Source organism: Palaemon carinicauda, chromosome 42 (genome assembly GCF_036898095.1).
Source record: "Palaemon carinicauda isolate YSFRI2023 chromosome 42, ASM3689809v2, whole genome shotgun sequence".
In the NCBI taxonomy this organism is placed as follows: Eukaryota; Metazoa; Arthropoda; class Malacostraca; order Decapoda; family Palaemonidae; genus Palaemon; species Palaemon carinicauda.
This window is the reverse complement of record NC_090766.1, coordinates 45,888,106-45,913,802: the sequence shown is the minus strand read 5'-3', so window position 1 is coordinate 45,913,802 and position 25,697 is coordinate 45,888,106. Positions and strand designations below refer to the sequence as shown.

Here is a 25,697-nt window from a genome sequence, read left to right as displayed (position 1 = left end):
GAGAAGGATTAGGTTCAGGGGCATGGGAAGAGGAAAAATCTATAGATCTAGAAGAGCTTCTTCTCACCCTATCTCTTTCGAGTTTCCGAGTATATTTCTCATACTCCAACCACTCGAATTCCGATAAAACTACACATTCCTCACACCGATCTCCTAATTGACAGGATTTACCCCGGCAATTAGCACAAACAGTATGAGGATCGAGAGAAGCTTTCGGAAGACGTTTGTTACAGTCTTTCGCACATTTACGATAGACAGGAGAAGGGTCAGCCATTATGAAAATCCAAAGAAAATCCAAAGGAAAGCGAAGTTCATCAACAAAAATCAAAAAAGGGTTTCAAGAGTTTTATTGAAGAAAAAACCAACACAGCGAAAGCAATACTGTAAAACCAAAACCAAGTACTTCACCAATCGGTAGAAACTTGAGGTCAAGCGCGAGCGGAACCAATGTTGTCTGGACCACCGACAGAGAAGAACTGGTTTGGTTGAGAAGTATATGCGGTATCTGGCCGATAGTCGGCGCTGGTGGGCACACCCGACAACCTTCATGGCGATCGCTCGCGAGTTTTTGGAATCTGTCGACCGTCGGAGACGTAAGCTATTTATATATTCACCGGCTAAGTTTAATATTTAAAATTGTAAAATAGTACAAAAAACAATTTATGCAGTACTCAGGTCTTTATATTTGTAATGTGGTATAGGCTCATATTATTTCCTAAATGAAAAACTGCTGTCAGAGCTACAGCATAGGTTCATTGAAGGTACCCGTCAACCTCAGCCAAAATGCTTTCTACCTATTACATTTCATGCTGTTTAGTTTACCTATGAGAGATCTATTTAATATTGTTATTGATCCTAAGGTAGTTTATATTCATTACTTCTCATATAGTTTATTCATTTTCTTTCCTCACTTGACTTTTTTTCTTGGTGGGGCCCTTAGGCTTACAGCATCCTGCTTTTCCATCTAGGGTTGTAGCTTGGCTAGTAGTAGTAGTAGTAGTAGTAGTAGTAGTAGTAGTAGTAGTAGTAGTAGTAGCAGTAATAACAATAACGACAGCAACAATAATAATAATAACAATAACAATAACTAATAATAATAATAATAATAATAACAATAATAATAATAATAATACAGGTATACCTCGAGTTACGTCGTTTCGAGTTAAGTCGGTTTCGAATTTACGTCGGTTGTCAAAAGTAATACGTAGAAAAATAAAAATCTAGTTTTGAGTAATTTTGTATGACTTTCTATCTGTCCGCCTCAAGTATCAAAATCATAATACAATTAACTCCCCGCTAACATGAAGGTTATGTTCCTGGAGAGGTCGCGTTAACGGAAATCATGTTAACGGAACATAATTTCTCCATAAGAAATGATAGTAAAAGGGGGTTTACGTTCCTAGACTATCTGAAACTTGAACAAACACATTATTGATATATTTGAAGGCCACAGAAACAGTAAAAACATATATTCTTACTCCACTTGTATCTCTCTCTCTTTTATAGAACAGATTTAACCGAAATATTTGTTTCCTTAGAAAGTGTCAGGTAAATACTACACATAAAATAAACTATTACTTTGCTTAAATCTATGTTCTATAGAAGACTGGGATTAAAACGTCATTCTGTTTCGTCAGCTGATCTGCAGCTTTAGCCGACAGCATAATGTATATGTACTAAAAGTTGTCTACAATAATCCTTGTTTTTTATGGTATCTGAACTTAGTTTAAAAATCTTTGTACTTTTCTATTATCAATTCAAAATGTATTTTAACAACAGCAACTACCAATTTTTTTTATTTTGGTTTTGTGTCAGCTGTTTTCAAGTTCATGACGCTTTTACGATTTTGCTCACATTTAGTCAACAGAGTATTGTTGATATGATTTAGCTAACTATCACGTAATCCATGAAAAAAAAGAGGAGCACAGTACAAAGAACGTTCGACCAGTTTATCAAAATGAGTATCGAACAAGAACAGACGAATCAGCTGTTGACACTGACGAATGACGATCCCCAGCCATCTCTACATAGGCTTCGCAATGTAAACAAAGATATTGAATGTAAATATCAATAAATGTAAAAACTAAGTTTATTTTATACCATCGCAAACTAATTATAACTTAATTCATTTAACCTTACAAAATCTTTCCATTTCACACTATCTTAGAGGAAACCACATTCACAAATAAGGAGCTGCGATGTACTGTAAACATGCTAAATTGTAACCATCTACATTTACAAATAAGGATGTACATTTATTCGTAAAATTAAATTACTGTTTTCGGTACTAAATTAAAAACTAAAATTTAAATAGATTCTTATTAACCATATACAGAACTGGGAACGGTTATTTGTGGTTTAGCCTAGTGACGAGTGAATTAAGAGACAAGTAAATTCAACTTACGTCGTTTTCAACTTGAATTGCCTATCTTGGAACCAATTATCAACGTAAGGTGAGGCATACCTGTATTGCACTTCTTTTAATCTCTTCCCACATAGCTTAGTAACATCTTCAACTTTGACTTTCTCAAATTTTCTGTTATCACTTAAGAGCGAATCCTTTTAGTGAGCTCCTAGTTGTGAAAAATGACTCATTAATCTTTTTAAGATGCCATAATAGTCAATCAAGAGCGGACAAAAAAAAAATGGTTAATCAGTTACTAGAACAAGCCAAACAATAGATAGCAATGAATCACTCTTCAGCCTACTCAGTGGAATGCCAATTTTAGGGGAAGGTCTCAATCTAGAGAAGGTTCAAATTGCACTTGTACTTTGTCTGCAAATCAGTTATGAACCAATTTGGTCCTGGGACGAGGGTTATCATCGTCTTCATTAATAAAGTCAAGACAAATAGTTACACCAGACTACTTCTTAAGTAGCCTTTTTAACTCTCATAAGGCTAGCCCAAAATTGTTTGTTTTTAATTAATCTATTACATCTTATTTGCTATATATTGCCTTAAAATTTTAATGATTGGATGAATTGAAAATTTTTAAGTTTCAGAAAAAATTTCTTTTCAGGATTAGTTTCTAATATTTGATATAAATTGTGGGCTGAAAATGGGGTAATCGTGAACAGTATGTTTAACTGTATACATCATTCCCTTTTTTCTGCATTCTAGTTTTGGGTCATAAGGATTATTCATTAAATACTGTGCCAGGATAATATTACTTCAATGTGGTGTTTCTTCTGGAATGAGGAACACCACATTACACTTGCTTTAATATCAAAAATTTTAAGTAATTTTTATTTTTCCTAACATACTTACCGAGAACTACTTTCTTTGGAGTCACTTGTGATCTCCTCTCTATCAACCAAGGTTTTCGCGCCGTTACCCCCCTACTCCGTTCTCTACATAGGCCTACCCCCGCCGCCAAGGAATGCGCCCCGAGGGCAGGATCAGGGCAGGTCACTGCCTCTCTGGGTCATTCTCCTCATTAAGTTCATTGTAATAGCCCAACCTGGCAATGGAAGGATGGCACTCGGGGAAGGAAGGGAGGGCCATTACCCGAAAGTAGTTCTCGGTAAGTATGTTAGGAAAAATAAAAATTACTTAAAATTTTTGATTTGTTCCAACACGAATACTTACCTCGAACTACTTTCTTTGGAGACTTATAATTTAGGAGGCGGGAGTGCTATTCTGACACTTCACTTGGCACGTAGGGCCTAGAGGGCTATGGAATGCGGGGGCCTATCAGAGTGCGGGAGTGAGAGTAACTGCGCAACCTTACGCTATTATCTAAGACTCACCTCTTGAAAAATTCTTCTGACGATTTCCTCCGAAGTGTAGTCGCGAAGAATGTGTTCATCGTTGGGGACAGCCTCTGCCCTCACCGCTACACTGCTTGGAGGGCGGCAATGACTGTCCCAATGGAGAACCCGTCCAAGGATTTCCTTGAATAATCCTTGAGGTAGTGGGCAGTAAAGGTTGACTGGTTCGACCAAGTGCCTGCCTGCAGGATCTGCCCCACCGCCATGTTTCTCTCAAAGGCCAAGGAGGTGCTCAGACCCCTGATGTCATGGGGCCGGGGAGTGCCTGGCACTGCCATTTTATCCTCTTCATAGGTTCTAGCGATGACTTGTCTCAGCCAGAAGGAAATGGTGTTCTTGGAAACTTGCTTCCTATTAACACCTGTGGAAACGAAGAGGTTTTTGATGCCTGGTCGGAGAGGAGCTGTCCTTTCCAGGTATTTCCTGAGCGTCCGTACTGGGCATAACTTCAAATCTTCTGTAATGCCCGTCTTGGGAATGGCAGGAATTGAGAAACCCTCAAACCTCGGGTCCCAGACTGCTGGGTTCTGAGTCTTAGCCACAAAGGAAGGCACGAACCAGAAGGATACTTCTTTCCACCCTTTGGAGTGAGAAACGTCGTAAGACAGACCATGGATCTCGCCCACTCTCTTAGCGGAAGCTAAGGCTAGCAAGAAAACGGTCCTGAGGGTGAGATCCTTGTCTCCGATATCTTTCAGGGGTTCAAAGGGGGGACGACTCAGCATCTTCAAGACCTTGGCTAAGTCTCACCTGGGCACTCTACTTGCTTGAGGGGGGCAGGATTGCTTGAAACTCTTGATCAGCATCGCTATGTGTCTCGAGGTCCCCAGGTCGATGCCCTTCAGGAGGAAGACTTGGCCTAAGGCGGCTCGAACTCCTTTAATGGCTGGAATTGACATTCCTACTTTATCTCTAAGATACACCAGAAAATCTGCTATGTCCGGGACCGAAGCTTTAAGAGGTCTAATATGTTTCTCCGAGCACCACTTCGTGAAGGAGGCCCACTTCGCCTGGTATACCGCGGTCGAGGATCTCCTCAGGTATAGGGACATTCTCTTAGCTGTGGTGGTGGAGTACCCCTCCTTCTTCAGGAGCCGCTCGATAGTCTCCAGGCGTGAAGGCGAAGAGAGAGAGGGTTGTCGTGGAGCTTGAAGAAGTGCGGTTGGTGCAGGAGGTCTGACCTGGCGGGCAGAGGCCAAGGTGGTTGGCTCGCTAGGTCCTTTAGGTCCGCGAACCACTCTCTCTCCGGCCACCAGGGCGCTACCAAAGTCATCTTTAGGTTTCGGGCGGCCCTTACTCTGTTGAGCACCTGTCTTATCAACGTGAAGGGGGGGAAAGCGTACACATCCAGGTTGTCCCACTTGTGCTGGAAGGCGTCTTCTAGGGCTGCATTCTGGTCTGGGACCGGGGAGCAATAGACCAGAAGTTGGGCATTGAGCTTTGTTGCAAAGAGGTCCATCACCGGGGAGCCCCAACGTTGAATGATGAGTCTGGCTACTTCTGGGTGTAGGGACCACTCTGTCCCCACTATTTGCCCCATTCTGCTGAGGCCGTCGGCCAGAACGTTCTTCTTCCCGGGAATGAACCTTGCCAGCAGCACCACTTGCTGTTCGTCTGCCCAATTCAGGATGTCTATGGCGAGGTCGCACAGCTCCTTCGATCTCATGCCCCCTTGTTTCTTTATGTAGGCCACTACCGTGGCGTTTTCGCACATTAACGCCACGGTGTTTCCCCTTAGACGACTTGCAAAGTGAAGACACGCCTTCTGAACTGCTCTTAGTTCTAGGACATTGATGTGTAGACGCTTTTCCCTTTCCGACCAGGTACCCCGTGCCGTCTCTTCCAGAAGGTGAGCTCCCCACCCTTGGTTGGAGGCGTCCGTAAACAGGAGGTACTCGGGGGGGACTGGACCCGAGGGGCATTCCCTTGAGGGAGTTCGACTGGCAGTGCCACCATTCCAGGGAGGTTCTCATGTCCGGAAGGACTGGAATTAACGTTTTCTGCGAGTCCGTCTGGGACCAGAGGCTCTTGAGGTTCCATTGAATGGGTCTGAGCCTCATCCTCCCTTGGGGAACCAGTTTCTCCAATGAGACTAGGTGACCTATCAGTCTCTGCCAATCTCCCGCCCTCCTGGAGTGTTCTGACAGGAACGGCTGAATGATGTGCTTGAGGTTCCGTATCCTGTCCTGCGAGGGGAAAACTTTCCCCTGCACGGTATCCAACGTCATCCCCAAGTAGCCCATTCTGTTGGATGGGGTTAAGTTCGACTTTTTCAGATTGATTACAATCCCCAGATTCCTGCAAAACTGGAGGAGGCTTCTCCCTTGTTCCTCCAAGAGGGCCCTTGAGGTGGAAAGGAGCAACCAGTCGTCCAGGTACCTGATGAGGCGGATACCCCGTTCGTGAGCCCACACGGAGACCGTCGCGAAGACCCTCGTGAACACTTGAGGGGCCGTCGACAGGCCGAAGCAAAGGGTCTTGAACTGCAGGATCTGGGGACCCCATTTTACCCGGAGGAACTTCCGACTCGACGGGTGGACAGGGATCTGGAAGTATGCGTCCTTGAGGTCGACAGTCATCATATAATCTTTCTCCCGCAAGGACAGCAGGACGGATTTTGGGGTGTCCATCTTGAAGTCCGTCTTCTTGACGAACTTGTTGAGGGCCGACAGGTCTATCACGGGTCTCCACCCCCCCGTTGCTTTCTCTACCAGAAACAGGCGGCTGTAGAAGCCTGGGCCTGGGAGAAGGACCTCTTCCATGGCACCCTTCTCCAACATGGAGGAAATCTCCTCTTGAAGGGCGGCCCTCTTCATCGGGTCCCTGGGGGCCAACCATTCTGTCTGGCTGGCTGGAATAAGAGGGGGTGGATCCGCTAGGAAGGGAAGCCTGTAGCCCTCCTTCAGGACGGACACTGTCCAAGGATCCACTCCTTGTGCCTTCCATGCTTGCCAATGTGGTCCGAGGCATCCCCCAACCCGAGGCTTGGGTGGGAGTAGGGGGCCTCTCCCTCTACCTTCTTCTAGAGGGGCGGCCTGACCTGCCTCTCCTAGAGGCGGAGTAACCCGACCTGAAGGAGCTAGACGAAGTTGGTGCTCCTCTGCGGGAGGGTTGAGGAGTTGTTGCCCAGGAGGAAGAGGGGGCTTCTCTCCTCGAAGTGCTGGGGGAGGCCTGAGATGTCACGGCGCTATCTGAGGCGGCCCTCCTGTAGGGAGGTCTCTTAGACGACACAGGTCTGGGTACGTTGGCCTCCTTCCTCTTTGACACTTTCTCCATCAGGCTCTCAAGTTCTTTCAACGGGAACAGTGACTCACCCCACAAGGGAAGGCTACGTACGGCCCGGGCCTCTCTGTCTGGGATCCTCCTAGATAACTTGGCCAGGACCGTGTCTCGTTTACGGAGGACCCAGTTGGCCGTAAGGGCGAGTGCCTGATATGAGAGGAACTTAAGTGTTTTCCCCCCGGAGGTGAGAAGGTCCGTCAGGAGGCTTTGCTGCTCAGGATCTTCGGGGTCGACGGAGGCTTGGACGTTTACTAACGTGGAGGCCCACCAGTCCAGCCATGAGGAGACGTTGACTAGGTCCCGCGACATCTCCTCCATCATGGCGGCCTCCGTAGGAGAGAAGCAAACTGGGGCTGAAGAGGCCCTTTCGTCTGAGCCGCCCTGACCTAGGACGTCCAAGGCCGGGTCCACTCTACAGGGGCCTGGGCGACGCCCTTCCGGAATATACACTTTTCCCTGAGATTTGAGGCCCTGGAGCAGTTTCGAGGCACTCTGGGACTTGGGGGCCTCGGCATTGCTGGCCACCAAGTTGTCTATGTACTCTTGCCCTAGTACTAGGTCTGGAGCAAGAGGAAGGGCCAGGGAAGACTTCGGAAGGGCGACGTGATGTGTAATCCTCAGGAGGCTTGACCTCAGGGAATCACCCCTCGGAGCCGAGGGTTCCGTAATCCCATGCTGCCTTCTGATGAGTCCCACTACTCTTCTATAGGCGGAGTCCTCCGTCAGGGAAGCTTCTCCTCCGTCAGCCGAGGCTTCGGCCTGGAGTGGGGGAGCCGGGTTGCTGGCCAGGCAGACCGGCCGTCCAGCTCTTGGGTCCAGGGGGGCAGTCCTGTACCGGTAGTGAGCTCCATAAGCGGGTGGATCCCGGGACAAGGCGGGTACCGCCGGCTCAGTGAGGGCTCTCGGTTGCCCTAAGGCTCTGGGAGCGGAGGTCACGGTCCCGGTGGGCTGACCCGACAACGGGAACCGTTCCTTTCTACTCGATGGCCGCACCAGCTGGGCTGGTTCGGCCAGGCTGCCTGCTAAGAAGCGCGTTTCCCCCCGCTGGGCGGGGTGAACCGGAGGCTTCGAGGACTTATGCCTCTTCGAGAGGTCTTTTCTGCGTGCCAGATCACGCGGTTCTAGGCTGTGCATAGTGGACGGCAGCCTAGTCGCACGTTCGCTGGACCGATGGTCTGGTGAATGAAGTGTCTTGGACTCCCCCGAAGGCACGTAGACCCAGGCGCCCCCGGGAGAAATACTTCTCTTATACTTACGAGACTGGGAGCGGGAGCGCTTTCTGCTAACTCGCGACCTTGACCTAGAGCGGGAATGCTCGCTCTCGGACAGCTCCCTTCGCCTGCGACGCTTCACCCTGACCTCTTCTTCGGAAGACGAATCCACTTCCGACGAGTCCGACGACGCCACGTTTCTCGCGTAACGGCTGTTTGCGTGGCCCGCGGGGGATTTCTTCCGACGCTGGGTGCCCGAGATCGAGGGTTGGAGAAAATCATCGGGGACCGCCGTGGAGATCGTCGGAAAAGAGTCCAACCGTTCCATGCTAGGGAGCCAGGGGTCCAGGGTCACGTCCATTCTCAGCGGCGACCTCCCCGGTGTCTTCAGTAGCTTCCATCCGAAGGCATCGCTACTCGGACGGCGAACTTTAGCTTGGTTGTCCCCTGGCGGGGGAGAGCCCGACGCGCCAGCCCACGAGGGCGGCGGGGACTCCGAGACTACAACACTACCCCATAAGGGGTCCTCAGAGGACGCGTGGCCCCCCATCACAAGGCCTGACTCACCCGAAGCACTACCGGGCCCTTCGTTAGACCTAGAGGGGCCCGCCCTTGGTTCTTCCCTCGCACTGGGTTCCCTGGGAAGAACGCCTTGACCTTCCACAACACTAGAGTCTTCTTGCCCTCTCCTCTGCGAAGGAGACGGAGAAGCCGAGGCCTCGTCGGACCGATCAGTGGCCGACGGTAACGAAGATACGACACTAATCTTCCTGGGGGAACGCTTCGATGATTTCTTCTTTTTAGTACCGTAGCGTACCCACTGAATATCGTCCCAACCTACGCACTCCGGACACGTGTCCGCGGAGGAGCAAACTTTCCCCCTACAGGAGGAACAAAGGGAGTGAGGATCTACCTCTGGCTTTGAGAGGAAAGCCCCACACGACTTCCCGGCTCTAGGTCCAGGGCAACGGCGAGCGTGATCCATAGTTCGCACACGAATGGCACAACACTAAGGGAGCTATTAAGTACACTGGGGACACACACAGGGTGAACGCACGGTAACACTTAAGAAGAACGCACTGCGAAAACACAAGTCCCCACGCTGGGAACACGTGGAACACTAAACGCGCACAAAGGGTCGACAGAGACGAGAGCGAGATGTGAACAGCTTGCGACCAAGGAACTTAATGAGGAGAATGACCCAGAGAGGCAGTGACCTGCCCTGATCCTGCCCTCGGGGCGCATTCCTTGGCGGCGGGGGTAGGCCTATGTAGAGAACGGAGTAGGGGGGTAACGGCGCGAAAACCTTGGTCGATAGAGAGGAGATCACAAGTGACTCCAAAGAAAGTAGTTCGAGGTAAGTATTCGTGTTGGAACAACTATGTATTCAAATTCATTAATGCACAATGTAAGCCATTTCAGAAACAAGTACCATTTAATATATTTGATCTAGTCATAGTGACTGCAAATGTGGCTACATTATCATTACAGTATCTCTATTTACATTTCAGCGTATTTACCAGCTACATATAATTTATGGAAAGAAAATTCAATTTATTAAATAAAAAAGGATTTTTAGGACTATTTTGAAAGGTTTCTAAAGAACTTCTAGTTACTAATTACATGTTTATGTGGTGGTCGATTTTTTATGATCTTAACATCAGACCATAGTGCAGATAATTTTGCATAGAAAAATACATGCAATAGAGCATAAAGAAAACGGTCATATTCTATTAGATGATATTACAGCAAATACTAGACTAGATGAAAATTTGGATCTATCAGTATAATCAGTAAAATGTATGGCCTTATTTGTTCTACAATATGTTGCTTTTGATTTATGTACAAACGCATACTTCATGTATACTGTTTGCCCTTGGCATGTATAGGAAGACCTTGGAATTCAACGGAGTAATATTTTTAGATATCTAGTCTTTTATATAACAATAAATACAGAAAGGGCGCTGAAACAAATGACAAAATGCCATTGCAGTATAAAAAAAGGAGCAGTCTTAACTTACGCTCCCCTATTATACAACTGATTACAGTAGCACCTCAAGTTACGAGTAACTTGGAATGTACAGTACGAGTAAATTGGTATACGAGCATTGGATAGATCTGTGAACAAAACTTTCCCTCTGTATGCCTACTTTTAGCCGAAGCAGTTGTCTCTTGACAGATTCCTTCTCAAAATGTAAAAATAAGACGACCAAGTGTCCATAAGCGCCCCACTCTCCAAAAGATAGGTGGTGTTGAAAGAAACCCTTCCTTATGACCTCGGTGGCCTGGACTTCTTCAACCTCTTCATAGAAAAATGTGAGACACAATCAGAAGTTGAAGATGATGAGGAATAGGAGTCGGAAAGAGATGAAGAACACTCAAGTTTCCTCCTCTTTTCAACACCCACCTCAGGCTTTGCAAGAAGTGTCGAGGTCTGAGCAACCAACAGCAACGACGCACCACCGAGGGGAGAAACCAAAATACTAACAAGGGGAAGGAAGTAGGGACTCTCACAGGGGCATATGACATAAACACAAGGGTTGGGGTCCCAGGCACAGAAGGAGGAGGGGGTTACTGATTCTGGAACCACCGGCGCAATCCCTACTTGGGGTACATTTTTGGAGATTGCAAGAGATTTGGCTAAAATAAAGCAATAGGTTTGTCTTGAATCAAATAACAATTACACTGATGCAATAAAAAAACAATACTATTACCGTAAGTAAATGAACTGGATGACCTAGTAGTTCTTACCTGTTCAACAGCAGTTTCATCACTTAAAATGGCTTGTAACTGATCACACATAATTGCAATAACAAATAAACCAAACAGGATGCTTTCCATGCTCAGAATAACGGAATGTAATCTGCAAAAAACAATGAACTTATGAAATGTTAAGGATACACATACTAAAGCACTTAGCTAAAACAAGGACCTTGTATGGGTAAAGTAGTTTCCAAGGACTCCATGAACTATTCCATAATACTAAAAAGAACTTGCTTGTGTGTAAGCAAAACACTGTAAAGCGGGTCTAGCAGAGAGCTAATAAAAGTTTTACAAAAAAGACATTATAACTTATGTAACTGATGTACTAGAATCAAAATAAATTTCAATTTGCTATTATATACAGTATCTATAACACAAAGAAAAGTTTCACAATCCTACTTTTACACAGGGCCTATTGCAGTGGTGACATAAACTGTGGACATTCATAAATTTTTTTTTATTCTTCTTTCACAGATATAATTATGATAAATTTGGAAATAATTTGTATTTTTCCTAACTAATACAAACCTGTAGTTATTTATTGGGATATTCTTTTGGCGAAGCTAGCAGGTTAGCCATTAGATTTTTAAGGTAACCGTCCACTATGGTGTTTGACAGAATAACTCTAAAAAATCGAAAATCGTTTTATTGTTTCTATGCAAGCAGAAACATATCACGCATGCTCTCCATTAGTTTCAGCCAATTATTTTTACAAATAATGAAGATAAAGCAGTCTTTAAATAATGACGTCATCTTTACAGCGTCGTCTGCATGACTGAGTCTGACTGAATCATCTTTATGTGTTTATTTTGGGGTTTATATAGCGACTTTTTCACTTATATTTTGAAATCTCATAAGTCTTGCAGAGATGGAAGGCATTGGTGGAGGGTTGGCACACGCAAACTTGGATCTACGAGAAGAACAGCCAGAATTTCCAAAGACATATAGAAGTTACGTTGCATGTGTTTGTTTACTTGCAGTTCGTATGTACACTGTGTTTTCACAACGTTCTCGAGAACTTTATAGCAAGGCCAATGTTACCTAAGGTCAAAGAAAGAACAAAAAGTAAGTAGAGAGCAACAAAAAAGAACCAAAAAGAGAGGTAGACATGAAAAAGGGTACAAAGCTGGAACATTTAAACTAAAACTCTGACAACAATCAGAGGCCGCTGGCAACTCATGACATCCTTACACCTAGTGTATAAGTAAACATATGGTTTAAATACCTCGTTTAGAGAGCCTTTGTGTAGGAATAAATAATATAAGTACAAAGTAAGGTTATCATAATAAAGTTATCTTGATTTTTTAAGAAAAAAACAAAAATTTATAGCAAATATCTGGGAGCTCATAACTTAAAAACATGCTTTTTCACCCTTAAGTACATTTTTCTCTATGGGTTGTGGCTTGAAAGGTCGAAGGGAGATCTCCTGAGGTGAGCCTAAATTCCTGCCTGAACAAGGTTGGAACACTGGTGTACCATGCTACATCCTCCTCTTTTGCCTTGTCGTCACCCTGTCTCCCACATGTATTGGAGTAAAAGAGAGTTGTCCAGAGGTTTGAGCCAAACCAGAAGGTACCCTGTCCTCAGCTCTAGGTTTTGTAGGGACGTTAGGCCGTCTAACCAGGGCGGGTTTCCTTCTACAGTCAGAGGGGCCTGCAGAGGAGGCTGTAGATGATACCAACCTCTCAAATGGGATTCAAGGAGTGGATTGGTTCTAGGGCTGCTGTTGTTGTGGAGGGGCTGGAAGACCCAAGCCAACTACTGACTTCTGCAGGGTAGACACCAAGTTCTCGTACCACGATCAAAGTTCGCCAACTTTCGTCAAGTCTAGGGTCTCCTTTGGGAGCCTTGAAGGAGGAGGAGAATGCCTTTTGGTGGGATGGCGTTTGGGAACTTGACAAGCTCTAGGGGACTATCTCTTGGACACAAGAAGGTCCTCTTTCGTTGTCCGTAGCGAACGACTGGGTGACACGGGAATGCCCTCGAACTTGTTTGGGGGTTCCTTTAACCCTGAAATGAATTTGCCTGCCGCTAGACCTTGCAGTTGCGGAGGTCGTTGGCAGAGGCATTGGGTCCACGATCACTCGTAAAATCAGGGACACAGAAAGTGAAATGCGCATGGAATCAGCCAATTTATGCGTGAAATCAGGCGATTCCCGCATCAAAGGGCGCACATGCAACCGTTTCACGAATGACTGACGGTGAGCAGCATATCTGCAAGAGAAAAAGGCTCCCCGGAGGCTGGAGGTAAGGTGCTCCTCTAGGGGAAGCAACAACTGCCCCAGTACCCCAAAATTGCCATGGAGTTAAATGGTCTGCACTCCTACTTGACTGCCCTCCAGAGGAAAGCGAGGAGGAGCCTTGGAAAGAGATCTAGGAGTGCGTGAAGAAGCAACTAGAGGTCTTTTTGCTCCTGAGGAGGACCCTGGGGGAGAAAGATCTCTCTTGACCTTCATCCTGCGACACCCAAATTTCTCCCACTGCTTGCAACGACACCCCTTCGCGACCTGGGCAAGAGCGCATGGGAGAGTCACAGAGGGGACAAACCCACATGGAAAAGAAAAAGGAATTTGCATAAAGAGATTAGTCTTAGCCAAGCCTCGAGGAGCAGAGAGCGGACACGTCCGATTTCTAGGAGTCAAAAGAAAAAGGTGACATAGTTCACACATGAGCGAGTAGATATAGTATAGGTGGCTGGGTAAGCCCCCCACCCACCACCTACCTACCCACTACAGTGGTTAGGTAGTGTTGCCACCTCACATCAAAAGTCTAAAGGCTAACTTTCCAGCTTTGCCAAAAAAATATCCTTATAAATAATGTAAAGTTTGTTAGTGAAGGAACAAGTTACCATGAAACCAAGCTAACCATACCACAATAAAAAAATTCATAACTACCATGTAACAGGCTTAAAATGTTTGTTATCTTCATTAAGAGATAGTGATAGTGAGAGAACCTTTAATAATAGAAAATAAATTTTGTATTAATTAAAGTCCTCAAGGACATACAAATGAGTAAAGATGATGAGAAATTCCATTGCAATTAGCTTGAATAACAAAGAAGATACTACGTGGTGTAAACATATAGACATTAGGCTATAATTTTTCCTTTTGGATTTCTTACATGAACTTCTTTATTTTGGTATAGAAAATAGATTTATTTGTCTTTATTAGCTCATGGAAAACCATAGGATTTCAAGCTAACGAGAATTGCTAAAATGAATATATTATAGGAAGGGATTCTGACTTTTTGACAGAAAATTAAATTATAAATATTACATGATAGGTATATTTCAAAATTAGTTTTAACTTCAATATAAATGAAAACTTAGCTGTTCAATTTCATCTTTACCTTTCCCTGATTGCTACCTCAAATTTTAGAACAAATCCTTTGGGGGAAGACCTCAGAGTCTAGCTATGAGACTTTCTTTTTTCCTTCAACTAAAGTGCTTTATAATATCCAAAAGCAACATGATTATCAATATTCATATATGGCCTACATACTCCATCTACATTAAAACTATTGTAAAATAACGTATAAACATTTGATATATACAAATAAAGTTCCATCATATGTCGAGATCAAACCAACACACCTACATAGTCCCTAAGAAATAAGAATCTAAAAACCTACACAGTTTCCAACCAACAGGAGATATAAGTGATAATTAAATTTTAATTATGCAATCTGGGTGCATATGACAGAAATCAGTAAATTATATTGTATAAAATATTGATATATTTTTTCCTCACATCAAGATAACACCTAGGACCTCTCAATGAAATATGAGAGCACTACCAACCTAAGTGACCATGTTTGGTAGCATTCCTTTTTCAGAGATATTGGCTTCGGTCCAAACGTGCAGCAGAATTTTATCAATATCATTGACATGAGCCACTACTTTAAGACTAACATTACTATACTCACAATCTACTTTGCTTGACAGCCATCTCTTTAGAACAGTCTGGGCAATCTTTGATCCAGGAGTAGGCAATCAAACTTAAGGCATATATTGACATGAGGCCAACGAACATGAGGAATTGCAAAAAGTACTTTTGATTCCACTCCCCGACACAGTTATTAATCCTGAAAGATAGAAAGAAAAACATGAATAACCTAGTAAAATATTCTTTACTATACAATGTACTGTACCACATGCACCTGATACACATACTGTAACAGTGCAAGTCTATGATACTCATAATATTAAGTAAAATTTGAGAGGCTAATCCAGACTAAAAAGTAGTGGGCTATTATGAAGATTCAAAAACTCTTATCTAACTTAAGAATATATAAATCATTTAATTCTTCCCAAACATGACTTTGCATAATAGAAAAAAAATACTAGCTGGGTGTGCTGGATCATAATAGTGCAAAATAGCATGACTCCGCATATAAAAGTCTAAAATGTCTGATATAACATACACGCACTGTTGCAATGAAACCTGGTCATGAAACACACCTGACACTGATTTTTAAGATTCAATTATTACTAACTTCAAGAACAAACTAATAAAAGTATAAGCAAATATACTTTTAACAATTCCCATGTAAATCCCATAAAAAGGTCCTTCGAGATACTTTTATATGAGAATTAAATGCCCTTCCATAAACAATAAAAAATTTTATGACCCGTATTATATACCATTGTCAAAAATCAAAACTTACCTTGCCCTCAGACCATGCTTGCAAGGTGGTTGAGGGGCGAAGCGTAACTTGAAGGACTTACGTTTATATAAAAAGTATAAATAACTTTAGAAATCTGTGAAATTCTCCTTCATAAATACAAATCATTATCCTTTAATAGCAGACTATTCTAAAGAAGGAGAAATTTCCTATAACCAAACTGGATGGTGTTAATTTCATGGGAAATGTAGAGTCAATCTCCAAATAACCTGTGCATGAAGATGTTACAGGTTTTAGGCTTGGGTCCCTGCCATGCAACTGGTAGACAGTCACTGAAGTACAGATTTTTTGCTTGAATATATGATTATTCATGACATATGGGTTTGCATGCCTTCTGCCCATCCTCCCCTCATCTGGTAGATACTTCAATACAAACTTTGCTGTAGAAAAGTTACTTGATTGTGAAGATTACCTACCGGGTTATAGATGCAATAGCTTTGGGATATAAGTAAACTCTCATCCAATTAGGAGGAGACTACAGAGGTCTTTCCTATTTCTTCTTCTACCTCAAGGAGGAGAAGGGGGCTAGATCCCCGCTAGAATCCGGTCCCGATGACTAATTAGCCTATCACAGCTATCTCCTTGAAAAAAAATCTGTTCACAAAACATATACACTGTATGAACAATAGTATTATTCATATCCTTTAATTTATGATACCAACATCAATCATAGAGAAAGTAAATCACAACATGATACCAACATCAATCATAGCGAAAGTAAATCACAACATAAATTACAAACTACAGGAGCTTTCACAAGTCCAAGGGTAAAGGTATCTAAGTACTTGTGGGTATACTCCCATAGATAGTATGCAGTGAAGACTTGCACCACCAACAGGTTAGGGTGGATCCGATACCCATGACTTCATGCGCTTGTGCCCTGGATGGGCCTTCTATCCCCACGCTGGTTGCACGGTAGGCGAGTCTGACCGTCTAACAAAGCCAGAAGAAACAGGATATCTTCTTCACCCTTCCGGTGCTGAAAAAGTCTCTCCAGTGCTTATGCCTGATGCACCGAGTTCTCTTTAGGTAGTGCATTAGTGCCCTTAAAGGACAGAGAAGATCATCCCAATCCCCACTAGTCACTTCTTATGAGAAAAAATGAAGGAGGACTCAAACTTGATGTAAATGGCTGAGTTCTGGGTCTTTATCACAAAATCCAGAACAAAGATAAGTTGATCTTCTTCAACCCTTCAGAATGACTTATGACATATGAAATGTAATTCAGTTCACATATTCTCTTTGTCAAGGCTAAAGCTAGCATGCAAAATGTCTTCAAAATTCAGATCCTTCTCTGGAGCCTTTCTCGAGTGACGACCCATTCCAGGGTTTTTTTATTATCAGGGAGGACTGTTCAAAGCTCCTCATGAGCATAGATAATTCTCATGAGGAGGAAAGGTCTTAGTCCTTCAGTCTGAAAACCTGGCTCAAGACTGAGGGATAGCCTTTTACCACAGAGACTAAGAGGAGCTTCTCTCAATGATTTATAGATGAAGAAATCAGCAATCGAATGCAAAGAGGCTTTGAGTGCAGAAATATCCCTTCTACAACACTAATTGCAGATGGCCCTCTTACCCTGGCAGAGGATCTTCGCAGGTATTCAGACAATTCCTTTGCAGTGCCTCACGAAAAGCCTTTTACTCAAGAGATCCTGGATAGTCACCACCTGAGAAGTAACATGGATGACACTGAGTTTTGGCACATCTGCAGATGGGGCTGACAGAGGTTGAGCCATAGAGGTCGATACCTCTACGAGGAGCATCAGCACATTTGGATACAATCTGGCATGAGGTCACTTGGGAAACACCAGTGTCATCGTGAGACCTGATCCCAACAGTTTGTTAAGTAATCAGCAAATAAGGCTTATGCATCCAGGTTATTGTAAGGTGTTGGAAGGCATCCTCTAACACCAAAGATGGGATTATTTAGCAGAATACTAAAGTCTCTTGTTCAACCGATGGGAAACTCCAAGGGGCAAGAGGTCTTTCTGCCATGAAGGGATATAAGGACCAATCTGACCTTACTACATGACCCCAGTAGCTAAGTGTAACTGCTAGAACATCCTTCTTGCCTGTAATGAACCTAGATGACAGCTCTGCCATGTTTTTGTGCACCCAAGCATGCACCTATTTCACTAATTTGTAGCAGGTCTGTGAAAGTGCCCACTTGCTTGTTGACATAGGCCACAACGGTAGACTTGTAACTCGACAGCACTAACAAGTGGCCTATCAAACTCTGTTGGAAAGCTTGTAATGTTAGCAGTGCTTCTTGCATTTTCAGCAGGTTCTTTTTGTCCATGGACCACAATCCAAAAGCAGTCTGGTTTCTCAAGTGTACGCACCAACTCTCCCTGGATGCATCTGCAAACACCAGCCTCTTTGGAAGTGGAGACTTGACTGAAGCTTTCCTGGTGAGGTTTTTGTCGTTCAGCCACCAGACCAGATCGTCCTGTACTTCTTGTTACCCGGAGCAATATGGTAGGAGGAATCACTGGTTGCAGTCCAGTGACACTTCAGAAACACTGGAGCAATTTCTGGTGGAAGCACCTATGTGGAACAAGCTCCTCCAACGATGAAAGATGTCACAGAAGATGCTAATACTGTCAAACCGGAAGTTATCGATTTGTAGAGAAATGGAAGTACTATCTCCATGATACAAATGTCCAATGAGGCCTAGGGGGTAAGAATAGCACATATACTTCTTTTCTCCCTTACCAAGCTTCACAGACATTGAGGATTTGGGTGCCGGCAAAGATAAATCTACAGTGGGGAAAGATACACATTTCACCCCAACAGCAGACGAAGACTCACCAATGGTCACAATATTTTGCAGCATCTCACCAGGTGGAATACCCAATGAAAACGGCATAGCAAGGAAATCTTCAGGGTCCCGGTGTCAGCCCACACCTCCAGGAGCTTCTCCACATATGGCAGGCCTCCCCGCACATGTTGTTGATCACCACAACAGAAGGCAAACTTTGAGGGAGAGGAAAATTAACGTTACCTTCACTAGAGGAAGGTGATACTTCTGCTCTCCTCTAAGCGGGCCCCAAGAGCAAGCCAGAGACTCATCCCTCCTCCTGAATTCCAACAGAGGACCCAGCCATAGAGGAACCTGAAGGAGACCTAGCTGGTTTAAACTTCCAGAAGCAAAACAGGAGCTATAGAGCTTCTTCAGCATCAACTAGGGCATTGCTAAGTCCAAAGACAAAGAATACCTCTTAAACTTTTTTTCTTCTTTCCAAACTCCATCCACTCCAGATGTGGCCACAACTTACACTCATCAAAAGGAGATGACTGCGAACAGTCGTGCCATCTGCAAAACTCACAAAGTTTATGGGGATCCCAGAACAGCTAACTCATGAACCTGCCACACTAGTGGCCAGGTATACCAAGTCTTACCCACACATCCTAATAAGGACTCTCCATCACCAAAAGTCCTCAATTCTTAAAAAAAAATAAAATAAAATAAATAAAATCAGCCCATTTTAAGACACAACAGAAGTGAAGGTTACGCTGACTGTCAGGGGTAGGGCCCAACCTCCACCTGCCAATAATTATATAAACCTCATTAGAAGTTTGAACTACCGTTTCCAGCTTCCCCAGAATCATGCTCCTATTAACGGACGATGGTTTGTATTAGTATAGGAACAAATATGATTAAGATGTATCTATGAAATATAAACCAAACAGCCACATTTGTGTAATATTATATAGGAAGAGATCAGAAGAGTAATATGAATAACTTTATAAATACTGGCCCACTGTGAATCTTGATGTCCAAATTACAGTACAGTATAATTATCATGCACTATCAAAGACAGTATGTACACTATATCAGACTATATAAGCTAAATTACACATACTAGAAACAACCTTAAAAAAAGAGACAGGACATACATAACCAAAACAGAAAAAATACATTACTGGCTTTCAAATTCCCTAAAATTTTACCCATACCTGGGAACCTAATCTTGAACACAAATCTTAAATTCGACATGCACAACATTTATCAATATTTCACAACATTGTGCTAAGTGATTTCTATGCCAAGAATCAAGAGGTGTGAATAACTTTATAAATAATAAGTAAAACAAACAAGATCTTCACCATGGACAATGATGATCCATGCGACGTATACATCTTTGACAGATTCGGCAATGATGTGCACGAGGTGGTCTGTACATTTCACATCTTGCGCAAACAGTCCAATCATCATTCTTATCTCCTGAAAAGTAAAGCAAAAAGAATTTTTTGATAAAAAATTAAATATACTGTAGTGTGTAAATAAAATAAGGTAATTAGTTAATTTGGTTTTAAAGAAATAAAAAGCATAGAAATTACATTTCATGAAACTTAATAACACAGCCTTAATCCTTACCCTCAATAATTCCAAGAAATTAGTTGGAGGATGCCCACTAAAAATTGGGACTACCTACGGACTGGGTACATACGATAGTTACTGTGGTATCATTAGATTTTCCTTGTAAATAGAAGAGCCAACAACCTAATTTACTGCTAGGTAACTTTTATCATATTGTTTGAATTCAATCCTTAAGATTAGAATATTAAAACTTTTTGAAAACTTACGCCACCCCTTAAAAAAGAATGACCTTTTATCAATGAATTCCACACTGGTAGATTTCAATCTATACTTACTACATGCTTGCTATAGGCAAAATATGAGAACATTAAGGTATTTCATTACAATGACTTCACAGATATTTCTTAATATGCTACTATTTAATAATGCTTGAGTTGGATAAACTCGAATAGGTTTATTCTAGGCAGAATTTAAGTGTGGTTTTGGTTTATAAATCCTTTGTGATGACTGTCCTACAAGCATCCTGTAACAGCTGGAAAAGTCATTAGACTCAATTACAATGTCAAACAGACTGTTACAGAAAATCTTTGTCTAGCATTCACAAACAAAGACATGAGGAAGAAAAATTAGAATGGTTTTGTTCTTTTCACTGACAACCTCAATGGAAGATAAGCAATCTAGTTAAGGAAGCTTTCATCTCACCTTACTGTGCATCTGTGAGCATCCAAGAGCTAAAACAAGACTAGCAGCAGAGCATGAAGCATTTTATTGCCAGTAATACACTCAAATAAATTCTGATTTACACTTAACCATAATGTTTAAGTCTTTCGTTGTGATGTGCCACTCTAACCACAGTGAGAAAGTAGGAACAATTTATATGCCTTATATGACATACTGTAGATGATACTGAAGGGTCTAAGCAGTGCCTTCTCTTCCTATTTACTGGACTAAATTCTTTAAATTCATCTTGATCCAAATCTTCACTCAAAAGCAAATCCTTCAGGTGACCCCTCTAAGTCTATACGGTTGGCTCTCCTTATTCGTGGGAATTAGGTAATAGAAAATAAGAGAATGCTTGCTGCCCTAAAGTGGGTCAACTCATAACCGACCAACTCACTGACCATTACCTACCTGCAGTTGACTAACATAATAGGTATCCCACTCTACTGCACTACATTCTTTTCTGGTCTCTTCTATCATGTTCATAAACAATTGTACATTAATTATCAACACAGCTTCAGTATTATTATTATTATTATTATCATTATTATTATTATTATCATAACTTGCTAAGCTACAACCTTAGCTGGAAAATCGTGATGCTATAAGCCCAGAGGCTCCAACAGGGAAAATAGCTCAGAGAGAAAAGGAAACAAGGAAAAATAAAATATTTTAAGAACAGCAACAACATCAAAATAAATGATTCTTATATAAACTACAAAAACATTAATAAAACAAATTCTAATAGCTTACCTGCATGCATATCTGAGAAATCTAGTCGGCTCTGAGGAAGAGGAACAATGCCTGGGTCACTGAAGACAGCCCGAACGTGAGCCATGCATGTTAGGAACACAATAGTATTGAAGAGTAATACATGAAACGCACCCCATAAACTGAAAGATATAGAGAAACAAAATTGAATCACACTACAGTACTTATACCATTTACAGTAAGGAAAAAATGTTATTTTCCTTAGTAAAATAAATTTTTGAATATACTTACCCGATGATCATGTAGCTGTCAACTCTGTTGCCCGACAGAAATCTAAGGTCGGGATACGCCAGCGATCGCTATACAGGTGGGGGTGTACACAACAGCGCCATCTGTCGAGTAGGTACTCAGGTACTTCTTGTCAACAAGAACTCAATTTTCTCCTCGGTCCACTGGTTCTCTATGGGGAGGAAGGGAGGGTCCTTAAATTCATGATCATCGGGTAAGTATATTCAAAAATTTATTTTACTAAGGAAAATAACATTTTTCAATATTAATCTTACCCGATGATCATGTACTGTAGCTGATTCACACCCAGGGGGGTGGGTGGAGACCAGCATACATGTCAACATTAGAAGCTAAGTATCCTGTATTTCATTTTAGCAGTTATTCAAAATAACAAACATAAAATAAATAAGTACCTGGTAAGGAAGTCGACTTGAACCATTACTCTGCCTTTTTAAGTACGTCTTCCTTACTGAGCCTAGCGATCCTCTTAGGATGCTGAGCGACTCCTAGGTGCTGAAGTATGAAGGGCTGCAACCCATACTAAAGGACCTCATCACAACCTCTAATCTAGGCGCTTCTCAAGAAAGAATTTGACCACCCGCCAAATCAACCAGGATGCGGAAGGCTTCTTAGCCTTCCGTACAACCCAAAAACAACAATAAAAAGCATTTCAAGAGAAAGATTAAAAAAGGTTATGGGATTATGGGAATGTAGTGGTTGAGCCCTCACCTACTACTGCACTCGCTGCTACGAATGGTCCCAGGGTGTAGCAGTTCTCGTAAAGAGACTGGACATCTTTGAGGTAAAATGATGCGAACACTGACTTGCTTCTCCAATAGGTTGCATCCATAACACTCTGCAGAGAACGGTTCTGTTTGAAGGCCACTGAAGTAGCGACAGCCCTAACTTCATGTGTCCTTACCTTCAGCAAAGCAAGGTCTTCTTCCTTCAGATGAGAATGGGCCTCTCTAATCAAAAGCCTGATGTAATAAGAAACTGCGTTCTTAGACATCGGTAAAGCAGGTTTCTTGATAGAACACCATAAAGCTTCTGATTGTCCTCGTAAAGGCTTTGTACGTCTTAAATAGTACTTAAGAGCTCTTACTGGGCAAAGTACTCTCTCTAGTTCGTTCCCCACCAAGTTGGACAGGCTTGGGATCTCGAACGACTTGGGCCAAGGACGAGAAGGAAGCTCGTTTTTAGCTAAAAAACCAAGCTGCAAGGAACATGTAGCCATTTCAGATGTAAAACCTATGTTCCTGCTGAAGGCGTGAATCTCACTGACTCTTTTAGCTGTTGCTAAGCAAACGAGGAAAAGAGTCTTTAATGTGAGATCCTTAAAAGAGGCTGATTGAAGCGGTTCGAACCTTGCTGACATCAGGAACCTTAAAACCACGTCTAGGTTCCAGCCTGGTGTGGTCAACCGACGCTCCTTTGAGGTCTCAAAAGACTTAAGGAGGTCCTGTAGATCTTTGTTGGTGGAAAGATCTAAGCCTCTGTGGCGGAAGACCGCTGCCAACATGCTTCTGTAACCTTTGATCGTAGGAGCTGATAGGGATCTTACATTCCTTAGATGTAAAAGGAAGTCAGCTATCTGCGTTACAGAGGTACTGGTTGAGGAAACTGCATTCGCCTTGCACCAGCTTCGGAAGACTTCCCATTTTGACTGATAGACTCTGAGAGTGGATGTCCTCCTTGCTCTGGCAATCGCTCTGGCTGCCTCCTTCGAAAAGCCTCTAGCTCTTGAGAGTCTTTCGATAGTCTGAAGGCAGTCAGACGAAGAGCGTGGAGGCTTGGGTGTACCTTCTTTACGTGCGGCTGACGCAGAAGGTCCACTCTTAGAGGAAGAGTCCTGGGAACGTCCACAAGCCATTGCAGTACCTCAGTGAACCATTCTCTCGCGGGCCAGAGGGGAGCAACCAACGTCAACCGTGTCCCTTCGTGAGAGGCGAACTTCTGTAGTACCCTGTTGACAATCTTGAACGGAGGGAACGCATACAGGTCTAGATGGGACCAATCCAGAAGAAAGGCATCCACGTGAACTGCTGCTGGGTCTGGAATCGGAGAACAATACATCGGGAGCCTCTTGGTCATCGAGGTAGCGAATAGATCTATGGTGGGCTGACCCCACAGGGCCCATAGTCTGCTGCAAACATTCTTGTGAAGGGTCCACTCTGTGGGGATGACCTGACCCTTCCGGCTGAGGCGATCTGCCATGACATTCATGTCGCCCTGAATGAACCTCGTTACCAGCGAAATCTTTCGATCTTTTGACCAAGTGAGTAGGTCCCTTGTGATCTCGAACAACTTCCTCGAATGAGTCCCTCCTTGCTTGGAGATGTACGCCAAGGCTGTGGTGTTGTCGGAGTTCACCTCCACCACCTTGCTTAGATGGAGGGACTTGAAGTTTATCAAGGCCAGATGAACTGCCAATAGCTCCTTGCAGTTGATGTGAAGTGTTCTTTGCTCCTGATTCCACGTGCCCGAGCATTCCTGTCCGTCCAGTGTCGCACCCCAGCCCGTGTCCGATGCGTCCGAGAAGAGACGGTGGTCGGGGGTCTGAACAGCCAATGGTAGACCTTCCTTGAGAAGAATGCTGTTCTTCCACCATGTCAGTGAAGACCTCATCTCTTCGGAAATAGGCACTGAGACCGCCTCTAGCGTCATGTCCTTTCTCCAGTGAGCAGCTAGATGATACTGAAGGGGGCGGAGGTGGAGTCTCCCTAACTCGATGAACTGGGCCAGCGATGAAAGTGTCCCTGTTAGACTCATCCACTGCCTGACTGAACATCGGTTCCTTCTCAGCATGCTCTGGATGCATTCTAGGGCTTGACTGATCCTGGGGGCCGACGGAAAAGCCCGAAAAGCTCGACTCTGAATCTCCATACCTAGATAGACAATGGTTTGGGATGGGACGAGCTGGGACTTCTCTATATTGACCAGGAGACCCAATTCCTTGGTCAGATCCATAGTCCATCTGAGATTCTCCAGACAGCGACGACTTGACGAAGCTCTTAAAAGCCAGTCGTCCAAATAGAGGGAGGCTCTGATGTCTGCCAAGTGAAGGAATTTGGCAATATTCCTCATCAGTTTGGTAAACACAAGAGGTGCTGTGCTTAGGCCAAAGCACAGGGCTTGGAACTGGTACACGACCTTTCCAAAGACGAACCTTAGGAAAGGTTGGGAGTCTGGATGGACGGGGACATGAAAGTATGCGTCTTTCAGGTCTAACGAGACCATCCAGTCTTCCTTCCTGACCGCTGCTAGGACCGACTTCGTCGTCTCCATTGTGAACGTCTGCTTGGTGACAAAAGCATTGAGAGCACTGACGTCCAGCACCGGTCTCCAACCTCCTGTCTTCTTCGCTACCAGGAAGAGACGGTTGTAGAAGCCCGGGGATTGATGGTCCCGGACTATGACTACCGCTCCCTTTTGTAGCAAGAGCGACACCTCTTGTTGCAACGCTAGCCTCTTGTCCTTCTCCTTGTAGTTGGGAGAGAGGTTGATGGGAGAAGTTGCTAGAGGGGGACTGCGGCAGAACGGAATCCTGTACCCTTCCCTTAGCAACTTCACAGACTGAGCGTCTGCAACTCTGGTCTCCCAAGCTTGCCAGAAGTTCTTGAGCCTGGCTCCCACTGCTGTCTGGAGAGGTAGGCAGTCAGATTCTGCCTTTTGAGGACTTGGAACCCTTCTTCGTTTTGCCACGATGACTGTCGGCACGGGTACCTCCTCTGCTGGAGGTTCTGCCACGAAAGGGCGGGATGAACCTAGACGCTGGTGTGTCCATCCTAGGTCTAGGCACGGAAGGTAAAGCTTTGGCCTTACGTGCGGAGGACGCCACCAGGTCATGGGTATCCTTCTGGATCAACGAGGCAGCCATCCCCTTGATCAGCTCTTCCGGAAAGAGACACTTGGAAAGCGGAGCAAACAACAACTCCGACTTCT

General features: G+C 43.9%; 1 pseudogene; it reads right to left on the bottom strand.

Moving 5' to 3' along the window:
• Positions 1 to 25,697, bottom strand: part of LOC137632795 (palmitoyltransferase ZDHHC3-like) — a 74,945-nt pseudogene that overhangs the window by 34,824 nt on the left and 14,424 nt on the right.